Source organism: Corvus kubaryi, unplaced genomic scaffold, assembly GCF_017639235.1.
Source record: "Corvus kubaryi isolate FWS band 111438036 unplaced genomic scaffold, C.kubaryi_AGA036_p1.0 133, whole genome shotgun sequence".
NCBI lineage: Eukaryota > Metazoa > Chordata > Aves > Passeriformes > Corvidae > Corvus > Corvus kubaryi.
The window spans coordinates 16789127-16807178 of NW_024580667.1; the positions used below are offsets into that span (position 1 = coordinate 16789127).

Genomic DNA, 18052 nt, shown 5'->3' on the forward strand with positions numbered 1-18052 from the left:
CTACCTTCACAGATGCTATGTGTCACAAGGCAGGTTTCAACCAACAAAATCCAGAAAATTCAAGGGCTAGCCACACTGGACAGAAGCCTCATTCTTCTCTAATGTCTAAATCTCCAAACGTTTAATAAGAAATAAGACCTCCTTGCTTTAAACTCATTCTTCTCACAGAGATACTCTCCTTATCAAAAGCTTATTAAAACCCTAAGGATCTGAAATCTGTTTTTACTGTCCTTAAAATTCTCTACTGTGAAAACATAGGACTGAAGCTGTTCAAAATATTCTACTTCAAAAACATACCTAAAAGCATATTTCTTTGAAAATTATAAGTATTTGAGAACTTATTCAAAAACCTTTCCTTGCTGTTCATTAAAGCACTGACCCCCTTTCTTTTCCAGCAGCCAAGTGAAAAGGTGGTGAAGAGAGAAAAAAAGGGTTTTTCTTTCCTGTTTTCAACCTCCATCTAAGTTTAACTTCCAGTTTTCAGTAGGTGTCCTGTGTCTTCCAATCAGCACTTTTAAAAATCACAACCAAGTAAATTGTGCCACACAAAAGATGTTAAATTTTTCCTTAGTGCAAAGTACAGTTGTAAAACAAGATGCAGTGCTGATGCTCTGAATAAAATTTTAACTGTAGTCAATGTAAAGTCCTTCAAATTTTCACATGACAAATTACATTGGATGAAAGTAGATCAATAATCCTAGAAAAGTCAAGCTATATAGCTCTTCTCTTCCTTATTTTTTGTAGTGGTCAGGCTCCTGAACTTTGAGACCTTATGTTTTTCTATTGTTTATTTGGACAGAATTCCCGCCTCTAAGTGTGTGTTTGTTCCACAGAACAAATAGAAATACAAAGGGGTCACGGAGATTACCTTTATGTGAATATCTTCACCTGGGGGGCCCTTCTCCCCCATTTCAAACTATATGCATGTGCTTGTAGACACCTCAAGTGGAGCAAACTGAAACAGCAGAAGTATCTTCAGGTTCAAAAGTCAGTTCCGCCAAAGATAAGATATGCAGACCGACAGTTAACTATACAAACAATGAAAAGCTTGCACCAGGGTCTTTTTAGACACTCAGTCAAGCACCAAGACCTGTCTACCATGCACTACAACAACATAGTTTAAGGTGACTGTTTCTCCATCCAGAGAAATTAGAATTGAAGGGCACAAGAAAACGCACTGTGATTCATCTGAACACTAAGCACTGGTTCAGTCCTTTACAGGGAGCATCTACTACAAGCTAAGTACAATACAAGCAAACGTTTTTGCTACACCTTAGAATAAGCATGAAACTGAAATTAAAACTGTGGGTGAAGTACAAATAACTCTGTAACAGGTTAGAGAAGGTATGCTCCCTACCTTTCATACAAAAGCAATGTACAAATAGAAGAGTAGAGAGGGAGTCTTACTCCAAGTAATGGTGGTTTCAGCTGCTTTACACCCACCTTGACTTAACGCTAAAGCTGAGCCACGAATCAGTCAAAAGATTCAACTGTCAGATCTTCTGTATAGTCAACTGCAAAGCTTCCTCTGTTACCCCCACCAGCTGTGAAAGGGCTCCCAAGCATGGATGCACATACAGATCAGGGACTCATGACCTGGCTACATTTTCAGGCATCTCTCTAGTTTTCTTGGGGTCTTCAAGGGATGCCCCACAATCCCACTTCACAGGAGATGCCAAAGGAATTTGTGGCCAACTTCAATTCAACTGAGTAATAGTTGCTAGCTTGAATCATTTCCTCTAGTCTTATCCCAACCTAATTCCGGCTCGAGTTTCTATCTTACAGTCTCCTTCAAACAAATGCGGACACAGAGGAAACAGGCAGAACAATCAGACAGCTTTCCTGAAGGGGATTTATTTCCAGCACTCCATCTTACACTGTCTTGCTTACCTGTTTCATGGTAGGTAAAACTATCAACATTGTTTGCATATATTACATCGCCTCTAAAATGTCTCCAAAACCAGAGAAATGTAGACAAATGCTTTCATAAAATGATAAAAGAGCATGTCTACCACTTCAGTGTCATCCTCAAGCCCAGAGAGACTATGCACCATTCCCACTAAAACACAAGCAAAACAATCTAAATGCATTCCCAGCAAGGAAAGAGACTAGTGCTCTGACAATCAATTAATATCCAACAACAAGAAAGTTTGGGAGGGCTTCTCAAGTATTTAACTTAGCAGTAAATATAAATAGCAATGCACAAGCAATGCATACTAGCATGTGATTTTAAGAAATTAATTCCAAACAATCCAAGCTTTTAAAAATGCATAGTCTCTTCTTATCTTGATGCTTACAGGTACAGGCGGACAATAGGAAATTAAAGCTCCTTGATTCTCAACTACTTTGAGGCAATTAGTCCTGCAGTAATCAGATTAACATTAGAAGGAAGATGTTCTTCCTTATCACTGGTAAGTGCTTCCTTTGCAAGAAATGTTATTTGCAACCTCGTTCAGCCACCTGAAGACAGAGGCAAAGAATTCAACATGTATGAAAGCAGAAGTCCAGCAGTCCCTTACTGTTGTGAACAGGGCTCTCAAGGCCAGGTTTAAGACTTGTTTAGCTGCATTGCATGAGGAAATTTGACAGCTATCTCATCGTGGTATTTTTCTTCTACAGATAGTGAACCAATCACCACGGCCATCAAAATAGCAAATTTTTCATTAATCCTGATTTCAAACATGAATGGGGTACAGGGAAATGGAGATTTGAAGGTAAGCTAAGCAGCTCCTAAAGCTTCTTTGTTCAACAAGCAGGCCAGAGTGCCTGTTATAGGTTAGGGGGCCTGGGGGAGCAGGGGGGAATGTCCAACCCAAGCCTGCAGCACAGCTGTTATGACACAGCAGGAGGGATCTGGATATTGTACTTAGTGAATCAGCTAAAGAGGTCTAAGCAAACTGATGTTCGTAATGAGAACTGTAGAATTCCATTCATACAATGGGTGGCAATGGGCCAAGGATAACTTGCTAAAAATAAGAGATCTAGAAAGATTAAAAAGCAAAAACATTTCTTCCAATATAGAACTAGAAAAAGGCTAGATAAGCCTGCACATATAACTATTAAAAGGACTCCCTCTTCCTGAAGGGCCTTTCAAGAACGTAACACTTCCAGTGATTAAAAAAAGGGAATAAATGGGGTAATCCTTGATAGCTAGATGAAAAAGATAAAAATTGACCATTGAGGAGTATTGGGAATATAGTAGAAGACTTGTTTTAAATTAACACTGGACCATTATCACTAGTCAACTTGATAAAACTCTATGCAAAAATGAAAAGCCAATTTGAATGAGTCTTTGCTCATCTCACCTAGATGCTAAATAAAAATATTATTTCTGTGCATTTGTTTTCCCTCGATTTTTTTTTTCCTACATTTTAAAGATCAAAGTGATAAAACCTCAAAAATGAAGATACCTAGCACTCACAACAACAGAAGTGTGGTTTTTAATTACAACTGCACAGGTAGAAATTTGCGGCAATTTTTTCAACATCCTTTATCCACGTAGGTAAGGTGCTGTTGAAGATGCAACAACAGGTAATTAAAAAGATAGGCTCTCATCAGTGCAAGATAGTTTGCTTGCCCATGAAAAGTAGTTCCTAGCTATTCTATGCATTAAGAATAACCGGCTAACAGCAAAGAAAGCATTCTCCTCCTATCCCCCCTCCCCATACAAAGTTAAAATCCCATTGGTATAGAGTCTTTGGGTGGAGTAACCAAACTTTTACAAAGCAGCTTGCCTTTTTCCCAGACAAATGACTTGGATGAACTTAAGAAACTCCTTTCACTATTAAAAAATTCCACAATAACTGCAGTTCTAAGAAAAATCCCAGAATCTAGTGTGGAAAACCCCTACTGAATTAGACTTCTAAGAGTCAGCAAGTCTTAAGAGTTTATTTAAACAGAATTGTCACTCAAATATCAGCAAACTGCATGGACCACACTGAAAGGGAACTAAACAACATAAATCAGGTGACTATTGCAGCTTCCCCAACAAAATCCGAACTCTAGCTCTTTACAAAACGTCAAGACAGCTGAATCTTAGCCGGGTTGTTAAAGACGGCTGCATGCATTTAATTAAGTCAAAATCTAAGCCAGATGGCATATGATGCTTTTCCAATAGACTGGATGCTGTCACAAGAGGCACTACTTAAGCATTCCTTGATGATTCCTGGCACCACTGGCTACAAAAATCTCTTTTTACAATCTACCATACACCCCTCCTTTTTTTTCCAGTCACCAAGCCTTTAAAGAGGGTGGGAAGGAGGAAAAAGAGAGCCCCTGAGATAAATTGACTCAGTGTGTGGAATGCAAGGCAAACATTCCTGTACAAATTCAGATTTGATTTATTTTCCTTAGAAAACTTCAGTGCAGGAGAAACCCCCAACTGTTGGTCTTTGCCTTATACTCTAAGGTTATCTCCTGTCCTAAAGGGAGAAAACAAAAATAGGTAATTATACTTCCAAAGTACTGCACAGCAGAGGATATTGTTAATACTTTAGCCAGTAATAAGTGCAAGTGAGCTGACTAAAAATGTCCTCAAGAATTTGGAAGTATCTGGCTGAAACATTAACATTTCATCTCTGGACTGCATAATCTCTCAGTGAAAAATGACAGTGGAGGCTTCTGTGGTCAGCACACATGCAGTGAACTCCTACTCATCAGGAAAACTAGCAAGTTATTGCCTGTTGTAGTCAGCCAAAGTTACAGAGGGTTGAGCCAGAACGGACTGACAATACCATATTTTACTTCCAGTACTGTACACGTAATTAAACAGAGAAGGCATGAACCATGTTGCTGGTTATGCTTCTCAAGGCTTGTATAAGCCAGACAGAATGCCCACCAACCTGTGTCTCCAAGGCAATGGGGAATAAAAAGCATCAGAAGTTATCACATATGAAAAATATGCTGCTGACAAAACACCCCTCCTTGACTTTTATTTTGAGATTTTTCTGTTCCAGAATTACTTAAGCAGCTCCCATATTGCTCCCAAAAGGATTCCTGAAGATGTTTAGAGCAAAAGGTGGGAACCGTTATGTCTTTTTAATAGACAATAAGGAAGGCTCAGAGGCCCTTCCTTGCATGTTGGCCCTTCTCTCTCCATGTTTCCACCAAATTATAGTGACTATGGTTCACATTTTCAAATATCTCATTGTTAGAGCAATCAAATATAAAGCATACACACGGAAAAAAGGCACAGGAGTATAAACTTTAGATTACTTCTTACTGACTTATCTCCTACTGAGCACTATTAGGGATTAGGTTTTTATTGTGGTTGCCACATTTACACACATCCAATCTCGCCTTTCATTTTAAAATGGCATTATGCACTTGCACTGAGTATCTTACTGCTGGTACAATCCATTAAAAACTTATTTCCAGCGCTACTGAGGACAAAAACCTGTCTGCTGAAAAGGGTGGATGTGTTTAATAATTTCAGCAGAACAATTCTTCCCTCCTAGTTAGTTTAAAGCTCCATTAATCTTAATGCAAAACAAAACAGTTTCCTTTAACAGCCAAATTCTTGACCTTGAGCCGTTTCAGTGTTGGAGTTGGGGGCTGGGGTAGAAAGGACGTGGATTGACTACAACTAAGAGCTTAAGAATAAAAACACACAGAAAAAAACAGGGAAAAAAAAGGAAAAAACCCCACAAAACTAAACTAAAATTATCTCTTTGAAAGATTAACATCTCCATTCCTGCAATGGACACCTGGACATAATCTCAATTTTTTTTATCCATTTTCAGATAGATTTTTAAATATAAGGAATTACAAAAATTATGAAAAGACAACCAGGAATGCACAAGCTAATGGCTTCTAAATCACCGATCCTAGCACTAACCCACATCATTAGCCACTAGAGTATTTTCTGACTAATGTTGCAAAAGAAATCCAGTCTAACTAGGCAGCATTATTTTCAGTGTGAAAAAATATGAGTTACAGATGCTTTCTTTGTGGAAACTGAAGATGCCTCTTATTTAGATCTGTTAAATTTTTTGATTCAAGATGGATTTACTCAAGCTGTCATTCCTATATGAACCCAGCTCAGAGATGGACAAAATAAGATCTTTAAAAATATTCTTAACAGTCAATATTCCCAGGGCTTCTTCCATACAGTTTTTATGCTCTCTTTACCCACTGGTTTTCCATTACTGAGTTCTCAGCACAGTGCTTTTGCTACCAGGACGTTACAATGCTAAGTGACCGACCCAGGTGGCAGAATGCATTTGAGTTGCCTCTAAAATGGCATTAAATTGCCTGTGATTTATCTTAATACTTTAAGTTGTATTAAAGCATGATTTGCTCACTACATCTTGTAAGGGGCACATTCCATCAACTGATAGTATTTGCCCAGCATTAACTGTGACTAAGAGGGCACACAGCAGTTCCCACAGGATGATTTCTGGGTCTCCCACACTGGCACCACCTTAACCTGGAGAACAGCTCCTCGAGGCAGCTTTTGTTTGAAATGCTGCTAGAGCTAAGCTTTTTAAATGTCTCAAACATCAGTGAGTCATCCTGTATCAGCGCTTACAAAGGTTTGAGAGGCCTTATACAGAGAAGGACTGGACCAGGGTGAGATCTAATTTTGCTAATGAGAACTCTGGAGGTTCTCATCTGACTACGTTTTTGGTTTAGTCGACAGTCACAGACACACTGAAGTACAGAGACAATGAAATCATTTGGATTATGTTCACAAATCTTATTTTCTTTCACAAGTACACAAGACTGTTTGTAAAATTAGAGGTATGCTGACCAGTACTGTCCTCTCAGTACAAGGAAAGTCCTTTGAAAGGAAGTTTCTCACCCAACACAAAGTAATGTTTCTGATCATCTCCCCTGCTGACTCAGATGCTTTTTGGCCAAAATTATTACCATTTACCATACAGTTCTGCATGGTTTACCTAAAATCCCATAACAAAGTACCCATTACTTCTGCAAGAATATTTACATAAAGACACATAAAAAACCTAAAGAATTTATTATTCTCAACAATTTTCATTAATCAGCTATGACTAGAGTGACAGGGCTAGTTTCATACACAGCCTCAACAGCTACTCCAATGTTAAAGCCTGAGAATAAATATGCACAAAACACCAGTTGGCTGGATCCACATAAAGAAGGATCCATCATTCTGTGGATCCAAAAGACTTAGAAGTCATATGTATAAAACTTTTTGTTCCCAAATGAGGAAGATGGTGACCCGCACAAACACTTAATGCCAAGTAATACTTTAACCGAGTGACCTCCTCCATCTTCAACTTGCAACAGAAGAAATTGCATAACAGAGCAATTGAAACAGCCGAGCAAACACAGCAGGTGGTCCCGTCTTACAAGACTTCCACCAATGGATTTTGAAATTTTACATTTGGCCTGGTATACACCCACATACATTCAAGAGCCTAAAATGTTAAACATCAGAGGCAAACCAAACATTTACAAAACACAAACCCTATTATTTTGGACAAACCTTGCTGCAATCACAGAGGAATGTTTCCTTTGGCTGCTATTATGCTCACTTCCATTTATTTATATAGAACAAAAAGCAAGCAATACTTTCTTACCTTGTTTTTTTTAATTGGCTACATATGGCACAAAATAGCAGAATGATAAGGCTGGAGAGCAAACTTCTGTCTTTTAATGAACAGACTGATATGCAAATTTTGCTAGTATGGGATTTTTAGTGCTTGTCTCAGTTACAGAAGAGAAGTCCAGCAACTACAAAATTATTGAAAATTTTTTTTTCTGTTGTTCAAATAGGAAAAAACAGCCCAAATACCAAAAGAGAGTGGGTTTATAATGACACCTTTAAGGCAGCCTAATTTGCCTCAATCATAGTAATAATAGACTGATGCTCTATTCTTTCTTCTGAAGTACCAGAATACTCAGCTTGTTAAGTCTCTCTGCATGAAAGGGTTAAAAAGCACAGATCTTATATCAATTAATCTTTATTAAGACTCTCCAGAACAGATGACAAACCTCTTTCAGTTATTTAATAACAAAACACAAGAATCTGAGCTTGTATTATACTTTAAAAACATCCAGAAATGCTGAACACAAACTGAGCAGCTCACAAAATAGCTGTCTTACCTATTCTCTGCATTTTAATTCAAGTTGTGTTTCACAACTGTTACCTCCTTATTTCTGACTACAACAAATCAGTGGACAAAACCAAAAACTGTAAGCAACTCAGGCTTACCCCCATGTAGCTTCCCTGCAAACAAATACAGCAGTATAGTGCCTCATGGTTAAATTAGCCCATTTACAGCAAATCAAGCACACAGCTGAGCTAAGATGCCAGCCTGCTGTGTTCTCCAATCAGCCAGCCCACACAGTATGTTGGGAGCAGTATTTTCTTCTGAGCACAGCTGAGTTCCTGTAAGTGAACACGGGTGTGACAAAACAACAGCAAAAGGAGATTACAAAGAATGCCTGAATCTTACACTGAAGTCTCCTTTGCCAAAGCGAGATATAAAGAAAGAAGTGGGGTTTTTTTAAAAAATCCTGAAACAGGATCCAGGCCCCTGGGTAAAATCTAGTTCACAACATAACCTTACATGCCCTTATTTTCCAATAATTTCAATTTTGGCACAAGTTACCTTGAAAAACACCCCAATTAGCAAAGACTTGTCATTTCAAAAAGCTCACTCACAGCTCAGAATTCTTCTTGAAATAAGGAAAGCAACACTGTAACTCTGGCTTTAACGCAGAACAAAAGACATGCTGCTTCCTTGCGCCTGAGAAAAGCAAATGATGTTCCTACCCAGTCAATGCCAGATAAGTGAACTATGTTGCCCAAGCCCTTAGAGAAATGAAAGAAAACGAATACAGCCAGGCAATTCTACACCACAGACAGAAAATGAACACACTGAAGAAACACAGAAAGCATTATCAATACATGCAAACAGGTTTGGGCCCAGCGGTTATCAAACGTCAAGCCTCAGAGTCAGAATATGATCTGAAAAAGCTTTTAGGACAGGACTGTCCAACAAATCCAGGACTGGCTGGACAGGAGTCCAACAAATAGGACTATCATACTGAGAAACAGCTTCCTCCTAGAAAGACAAGGTCAACTATCCAATTAAGCAATAAATATACTTAATAATTTATAAAAGCAAAACACTCTACGGTCTGTTTTACATAAGACTACACACGCACAAAAGCCCCAAACTCTGGAGTAAAACATACTCAAATTTTGCTGGTAAGTATCCCTGCTCATAAAATGGATTATGCTTGTGTCTTATAAACAAGGTATAGGAGCACTTACATAATGAAAATACGGCTGCTTGTAAAATCTGCTTTTGGCCAGGCATCTGTGAGAACAGACCCACTGCTCACACTGCAAGACAGGTTTTATTTCAGGTCATTCGCTAAAAAACAGGACCATGCAACTTCATTTTGTATACAGTCTTTCGTGCTCCCTTAAAGGCACAATGCTGCTATTCTAACACATGTCAAGAACTGAACTAGAAAATTTTGGACATCAAAAAGGTGCCTCAGTATTTGACCTGGGAAGTCAAAATAAGTAATTTAGATCTGCAATCACAATCTTTACAGATCCTGAGTAACAATCTATGTGCAATAAACACACTCAGCACGATGTTGCATTGACACTAACAGTTAAGTGGAGCATTTTATAAAATTGTAAAGAAAATAAGTTTCAGAGACAAACCTAGAAATTCCCATATACCAGAGTAATTTCTTACAAAATGGAGAATCAGTAGAAATTGTAGTCACAAACTGATGCAAAAGCAAGAGGGAGGAAAAAAACCCACCACAACCTTCAACAAATCAAGACCAGGATATGTTTTAAAACAACTCCTACTGCAGAGTATGATCCCGCATTTAAAACAACTTGCTATCTCACAAAATGAAGGCTAATACAATAATGTCTACAGCAGCCCCACAAAAGTCCTGAGAAAATGAAGGCAAGTACATGACTACTAGTTTCTACCAACTTACACACTACAGAAGATAAGGCATTAGTAAAACACAGCAAGCAACAGCAAAGTGTGATTTCTGCAGGCTTCTGTCTTGTACCCGAGTTAAATTCTTTGTAACTCAACAGAGAATTATCTGAACAACACACTATACTTTTTTTCCCCACAGAGCATTTCTTACTTTTTTGATGGTGTTTCTTACCAAAACTTTTACAAGAAACTATGCTGTCATAGGATTAAAAATAATTCCTCTCTAAAAGCCCAGTCAGGAGAAAACAAGGTACAGAAATAAAAAGGTTTTAAAATATTGAAAGGATACCAAAAGCATCTCACTGGCATCTACACTATAGACTGTGCTGTTCAGTCTGTCTGGTTTTAGGAGTTTTGGTTGTAGTTTTTGTTCATGTTGCTTTTAGTAATTTTTTTAAGTGATCTGCAAGAGGACGAACAAATTTTGTCAGTGATGTAAGACTACCCAGCTTAGTCAAAGCTGCACAGAGCCATACAAAGGAGACTGAATTGCTTAAAGTCACTGTAGATAAGGGAACACACACACAAAACTCCCCACACACAACAAACATGACCCACAGGCAAGCTCTGGGCATGCCAGAGATCATCACTTGCATCATGTGCTCTGCTGTGCTCTGAAAATAGCAGTTCAGTGGTCACCACCAAAAAAGCAAATAAAACATCCGGAATTACTAGAAAGGGAATGGCTTGCTCTTTTTCACTCACACGATGCTCCTGTGTCATTCAATTCTCTATGTTACGGTAAACTGAAAGTTTCATGTGATCCCACCCAAACTAGAATCCAGCAGAGTTTAGAACATAAGAGCAAAGAACAGGCTGGTCAGAGATACTGACCCAAAATACTAGTGAATTTAATCAGGACAGACTTGAGCTTAGAAAAGATGTAACGCGAAGAATTATTATATACTAGACTATAAAACACTATCATGAATCCATAAAATGGAGAGGGCCAGTTATTTCTCAGAATTATAACAAAGCCAGTTAGACAGCTCTGTAAAATAGCACCATTTTCTTAAAAGCAGGTATGAAACTTTGCTAGTAGATACCAGCGAAGGCAGACGTTCAAAAATACAGTTAGCTTAAAAACACAAAAAAATCTGTCCTGCCACGAATTTGCTAATTAATTTAAACACAAATAATTCAGATATCCCTACCTTTCTCTCTACTAAAAAACTGTATCAAAAGTAAAAGAAAGAAGGGAAATAATATTTTTTAAATTACATTATACTTCTCCTGCTTCTTAGAACTATATTCCTCAGCTACTTCCACAAACAGGAAAGTGGGTCTAGTAGACTTTGTCCCTACTTGGTACAGCTGTCCTCATGTTCCTAGATACAGCAGACATGTCCACCCAGACAATATCCCTGTCTCATGATGCTAAGGAGGAATATGGAGGAAATCAATCCATAACACAGAGTACATTAAACTGGCTATACAGCAGCTACTACAAAATCCATGTTAGCAAGTCGAGAAGAACAAAAAATAGTTTCTTTTTTGATTTGAAAGTAGAGGATACTGTCAAAAATTACATGTAAGGCATTTTCAGAAAGAGGTATAAGGTCATGACGTCTCTAAGCAACATTGTGATAGTCAGGAGCAACAGATGTTGTTTTCAAGAGTAAACAGGTTTGGAAAAACAGTACTGGAAGACTGCATCCATAGAACAGATATTCATAGGATCGTGATCTCAAATGAAGGAGCTACAAAAACAACAGAGGTCTAACTCTGAAGACAAGAACAAACATTGAATGATAAAGGAAAAAAAATAAAGGCAATATATAAAAATCCTTAAACTGTGTGGTACCAATTAGCCTGCAATATTCATAGCAACATTGCATGCAGAGCACTAAGACTATTTTAACTGTACTTACAAGCCAAAGTCAAACAGAAGCTTTTGAAAAATGCAATGAATTGGTACAAATCCATATTGCTATTTATTACATTTATTAAAACTAAAAAGGCAATATTACTGACTGGAAAGCACTGCTAACTTATCAGGGTCTCTGGTTTGGAGTGAACAGTAGATGAATCACCATTTTGTCAGCACATACTGACACAGGCTCATCACCAACAGACTCTACCGGTGCCAAGAGTTACCACTTATGAAATAAAAGAATTTCAGCTGAGAATTTTAAAGTTCCATGAGGAAATTGCAACTCCAATCCCTAAATAAACTGACAAATACTCAGTTTTTGCAAAACCTCAGGATACCAAGGCCAAGTTATGGGAAAGCAAAATTACATGAATTTATGACTAAATAAAAATAATTCACAAGTTTTCTCCTTACTTGCAGTGAATCCATAAATGCACATCTAAATAAAACGAACAGAAATCTTCCTAGGCAAAAGATCTTCAGCTGAAATTACTGGTCTCCTAACTTTTCCAGAAGTAACCTATAACTACTTTTTCCCCTCTGTGAACCACCAGAGTATGTTCTTCTAGACCTAAGAATACTGGTTGTCTCTAAATGTATGAAATTTTAAATATGAAACAAATTAAAAGTTGCTCTCTGAGAATACACAGAGATGTTCCTGCAACAATCATTACAGGGAGACTGCCCAAATCAGGAAAAAGTATGTCTAGCCCTTAATGGAAATCTTTGATTGGCAAGACCAAGATGCTTTCCCCATCAGCAGGGATGGCCAATACATCATTATTGTTCATGTTCATTTTAAGACCTCATCACATTTGCAAGTGTATTAGCCACATTTATTTCCCACAGATCTTTCCCTCTGAAACTACCAAGCAACCAGAAACCGTGCCCTGATACAAGTCCCATGCTCAAGGAGTCACAAGCTGGTTCCAGCCAGGTTACAACAGAGGAACCATGCATCAGTGTGACGCAGCCTCCCGCAGGAAGTTTTCCTTGTGAGAATTAAAAGCACAAAACTGATACAGCCACAGAGATAACCACAAATTGCTGCTATTGTCATCCTGTATAACCACCTCCAGTGCTGCTGCACACCCTCATGTCTCCACCCAAAAGCAGCCCCAAGCAAGAGGAGTATCTTGGAAGAAATAGCCACTGAGGCTTGTTATACCCTTAGCACTAAAGAACTTTTAAACATTTTCCTACCTAGTGCACAGCAATCACAGAATCATTTGGGTTGGAAGGGCTAGTTCCAACCCCCCTGCCATGGGGGTTGCCATGGGCCCAGACACCTTCCACTACAATAGGTTGTTCAATCTTTTGTTTTCATTAAAAACAGGTTATGACTCAGATACATTTACACACCATCAGACACTGCATCAAACTCCATGAGAAGGAATTAAAACCACCCTACAGTACTGAGAAAAGTAGGGAATCCACATTAAAAAGTAAATATAATTTTGGTTTCATCTCTAAAGATTTTAAGGAGTTTATTTTACTGCTAAGGTGGTCCTTATGAAGAGAATGGACAGAGTTAAGAATTTTTCTACACCATGGAGAAGGACAGACAAAGCTTTACCTCCAAACACTACTATGACACTAAGCATAAGGCTAAGAATCACTGAGAAGAGCAGGAAATAATACAATATTCACAATCACAGAGGTATGACATTAAGTATAATCATTTAATTATAATTTGTATCTAAGTAATCTCAGTAATTTTTTCCAGAGCTACTGAAGAAGCTATTGTCTTTTTAAAAAAGAAAATAGGGATAAAATATAAAGAACAACTGAAGAAATTCCAACACTATCCACTATAATCTCAAAAGTCATCTGGAGTTTAACTGATAAATGAAAATATTGTACTATTTCAGAGTAGGACCTGATCTCATATCTTATATAAACAATCTTATGATCATGGAAAAACAGGGATTCAAAGCTGTGTTTAACTAGCAACAAAGCCACATATTTTCATTTGAGTATCCTGCAAACACAATGCAATACAAAACAAAACCCATTCTTCCCTGTACTTAACCTGAAAGGTATCAATCAAAAGTTCCATTGTTCAGTTGCCCTGTGACTATTTAAGAACTTTATAGATTACAGATCCTATGATTGACTAGGATTTACTCTGCCACCATACAACTCAAAACGTTTTGGTTTTGAATCCAAATGTACCCTTTGGTTTCTTCAGAAACGGTGAATGGACAGAATACTAAAAGGGTCTGTCAGTTCACAATCCAACTTTATTTTTGATCTGCTTTCTTCCAGGTACACCGACACTGAGCCAGTAACTTGTTTCACATTAAGCAAATATCTTTCAAAAAAACCCCACAAAAAAACCAACAACAAGCCACCAAGCAAGAGTAAACGTAAAAACAAAGTTCCAAGACATACTGCTAAAGGTTAGAAACTGCTACTGTTATTTCAAACACAGCCAAGTCTTCAAGTTTGTTAAGATTAAAAATCCACTGAATTTTGGTCTGCGTTTCAATTTCCTTGAGTAAGATACATGTTGTCAGTTTTTAAGTAACTCAGGCTGTTCTCCAGCACCATACTAGATTTTCAACATACTTCTAATAAACTGGAAGCTTGTGTCCATTGTCATGCCCAGATTAAAAAACCTGCCTATTTATGGTGACTGCAACCTGGACTGTAACACCCAAGACCCTGCACTATCCCTTTTTTTGATGCCACTGCATCTTAAACTTCACATTAAAAACCTTGGTCTCTTCTTGCCTTCTAAGGGAAGTCCCCATCTCATGTGCACAACCTGTACTGCATTACAAGAAGTGCCATAATCAAGGTACAGCTTACAGGTTTGGGTTTTTTCCCATTGCTTTGAGATTGAGGTCCAGCATTCAGTAAGCAAAGGTTATGAACTTCAAGATTTAATTTTAATACGTAACTTTGAAACCCTTGAAGAAACTGGCATCCATCATCAGATTTTTGGTCAGTTCAGGAAATGGATCTGTGAACATAAATCAGATAAGAACAAAATGCATTTGAAATGCCAGGGTTTTTTTAAAAGAAAAAAACCTCAAAATCAAAACCCTGAATATGCTGGAGGTCATAAGGTGTTCCTGCTTTCCTTCCAAAACTTCAAGCCTTGAATAATACGTACTCAAGAATGGAAAATTCCTTTTCTGACACTGTACATTACAGCTAGCTCTGCTGTTTAAAATGCCTAACTACTATATCACAGTCCTTCTGCCTCAACTCACAGCCTAATCAGAAAGGGAAATAACTATCCGAATATCTCAGAAAGGAGACACATTTTTCTAGTGCTTTACTAAAATTTAATCAGCACCTGGACAACTATCATCAAACACTACAAAAAATCCCCTAATCTTGCTAGACACTCTTGTCTTCAAAAATAAAGCTGGATAAGATGTTTTAGCTGCATGAGTCACAGAGAAAAAACAATGTGCTCTCTTGCATACCAAAATTCACAGGATACTTTTTCAGGTCACAGTTTGTTATGTGTACTCTGGCTTTGAATTAAAAAAAACCCAGACTGATTAACTTCAAATACAACTACAAAAACAAAAATCACTGCTCTTCCTGCAACCTCTTGAGTTCCTGTTCGTTTGTATTTAAATTTATGGTACAGAAAGTACAGACATCTTTTTTTTGCTGTTATTTACATATTACACCTTTCTAATAAAGTAGTACCTAAGCCAAGGTTTTACAAAAATCATCTTGTATCCTCATCTTACTCCAAGATCCATTTCAGTAATTAATCACAGGTGGTATTAACCACTTCACTAATCAAAGTCGTTCAGTGCTTTCATTATGAGATCATATTTTCTTTCAGTGGTTGATGAATTTGCCATTCTTCAATTAGTTAGGCAGAAACTCTCCATTGAGCATGTAAACCTTAAACATTGATTTTTCTTACATTTCAACTGAAATGGTTCACTGAGTTCCAGGAAACAAATGAAGAAATAAAATTAAGAAAATAAATCCTTGTGTTAAGAAATAAAACTGGCAACTACATTTGAAACACTATAGTGACCCCTGCTTCAGGAAAAGGAGTATCCAGCATCCACGATGTCATGCCTTAGGTCACTTGACCTTTAAAAGTGCCCAGCTATTAGAAGTCTCAATCAACTGCAAGTCCTGAGAGAAGATTCTTCATGCTAAACATTTTGAATGCTTGGGGCTTTAAAGGCAAGACAAGCTTTGGAGCTAGGGTAAGAAATAGCATAATGAAAGAAACTGGTAAATAAAGAAGATTTTAACTATTTAATTGAATCCAGAATCGCTCGTGTGGAGAACGATAAGGGAAAAAGACTTTTGGTAAGAAGAGGTAACACTCGAATGGGTTAAGGAAATTCAGAAAAGTCTGGGCCCAAGCACCAGAAAGAGTAAATTACAACACACCCCCCTCCAGAATCTGGAGACAAGTTCTTGAATCCAAACATTCCTTTGGCAAGGGAATGTTACCTAAACCCAGTGCACAAGGTACCCCAGTCCCTTCTAATGCTGACTCCCACAGGAAAATTACTTGGAAAATGCAGTTCAGCTGATAAAATTACACAGACAACACTAGGATGCCACTTTTCTTTTGCCTTCTCTTAAAAAAAAAAAAAAAAAAACAGTAAGTAAAAGCAAAAAAAAAAAAACCCCAAAAGCTATTAAAAAAATATAAAATGTAAAGACCAAATCACTCCGTAAAATTATTTCAGATTTCTCTAATTAAGTGTTACACATACACAATCCTAGCCCACATTCCTTACAACCATACAGGATAACATTCTAATGCTAAATTTCATGGATAAATAGAATCATAGAATGGTTTGCTTTGGAAGAGACCTTAAAGATCACCTAGTTCCAAACCCCTGGCCATCAGCAGGGACATGATTCACTAGACCACACTGCTCAAAGACCCAGCCAACGTAGTCTTGAACACTCCAAGGGATGGGGCATCCAGAGTTAACAAAGTTAAATCAGAAAAATTAAAAAAAAAAACTCATTGCAAAGTTCCAAAGCATTTTAAAAAGCAGTAATTACTAGCAATACGGTATTGAAAGGTATACAACCAATTTTATTTAGTACCAAAATAAGATGTACAAAAAAAGTCCTCACAGAAATTTCCCAAGAACTCAAAGAAAACTTGGCCATGAAAAATTGCAGCCAGTATCAATCAAATGTACCAGAAAATTCCAAGGTTTTAGGCAGAGGTACCTATAAGAGAGGCTGACCCAGCTACAATACATCATGACTTAATTTAGTGCTGATTAAGAGAACATGCTCTCCTAGATAGTCAAATGTCAAGTATTTTTTAGTAGCAAAAAAATAAAACAAGCAAAGTAATTTTCTTTTCACTCTGATATTAATGTTATGTCCATTTTGTCCTCAGAAGAGGGCCAAACACATTTTAGATTCAAAATCCTTGTTTATGAAAACAGGAGATAAAGATTTTCAAATTATTTCCATACTTCAATTTAATTTTCACTGGAAGTCAGCCGGACTAAAGCCTTTAAGTCACTGCAGAGCATGTGACTGTATACCACGATGTTGCCACTCCCTGCTGCTCATCTCCACTCCCTCTAATCAGATAATTAAATTGCTCATGCAACATTTCCCCAGTCAGCTTTCAGCAAAATAAACCAGGTTACTAAAGACTTGATGTTTGCAGCACTGGATTTAAGGTGGAGCCTACACCAGCCCAACACCTTTAGGTTGAACTGCAGGGTGATTGTACCAATTGACACAATACAGACAGTAGTCTCCAATTACTGCTGGTAAAGTGCAGGCAAACTGAATTTTTTATTTTGTCTGCAGTTAGAAGAAAACATGCACATTCTCCCCTCATTCTGCAGAAACCTGTATGCTGTGTTATCACCTTAGACAATTATAAACTATAAATCATCATCAATCTTCATCACTGACAGTATCTTTCTATTATAGAGCTGTAAGTGGGTCATAATCATCAGAAATTGAAGGAAATTCAAGTGGTCAGCAAGGATGCATTTTGGCTACAAAAATATATTTCCTTATGAAGTTTTATTACCAACAAATGTTTCAAATGGCTGGTTGGCCTACTATATAAGTAGTCCATATTCTGGATTTTTTTGCCTCACACTCAGGTGCTGACTCACCTCACTCCACTCATCTCTTCTACTTTTCTGAGGCACTGAAAGCATCTGTGCGTTTTGGGTAGGTAGTGGGTTTAATTTTGTAAACAGAGATCTAATTGTACACTTCAGTA

General features: G+C 37.6%; 1 protein-coding gene across 4 annotated transcripts in view; it reads right to left on the bottom strand.

The window, feature by feature from the left end:
- SHROOM2 (shroom family member 2) overlaps window positions 1–18052 on the bottom strand; it is a 118404-nt gene that overhangs the window by 89048 nt on the left and 11304 nt on the right. The gene's annotated exons all lie outside the window — the stretch shown is intronic.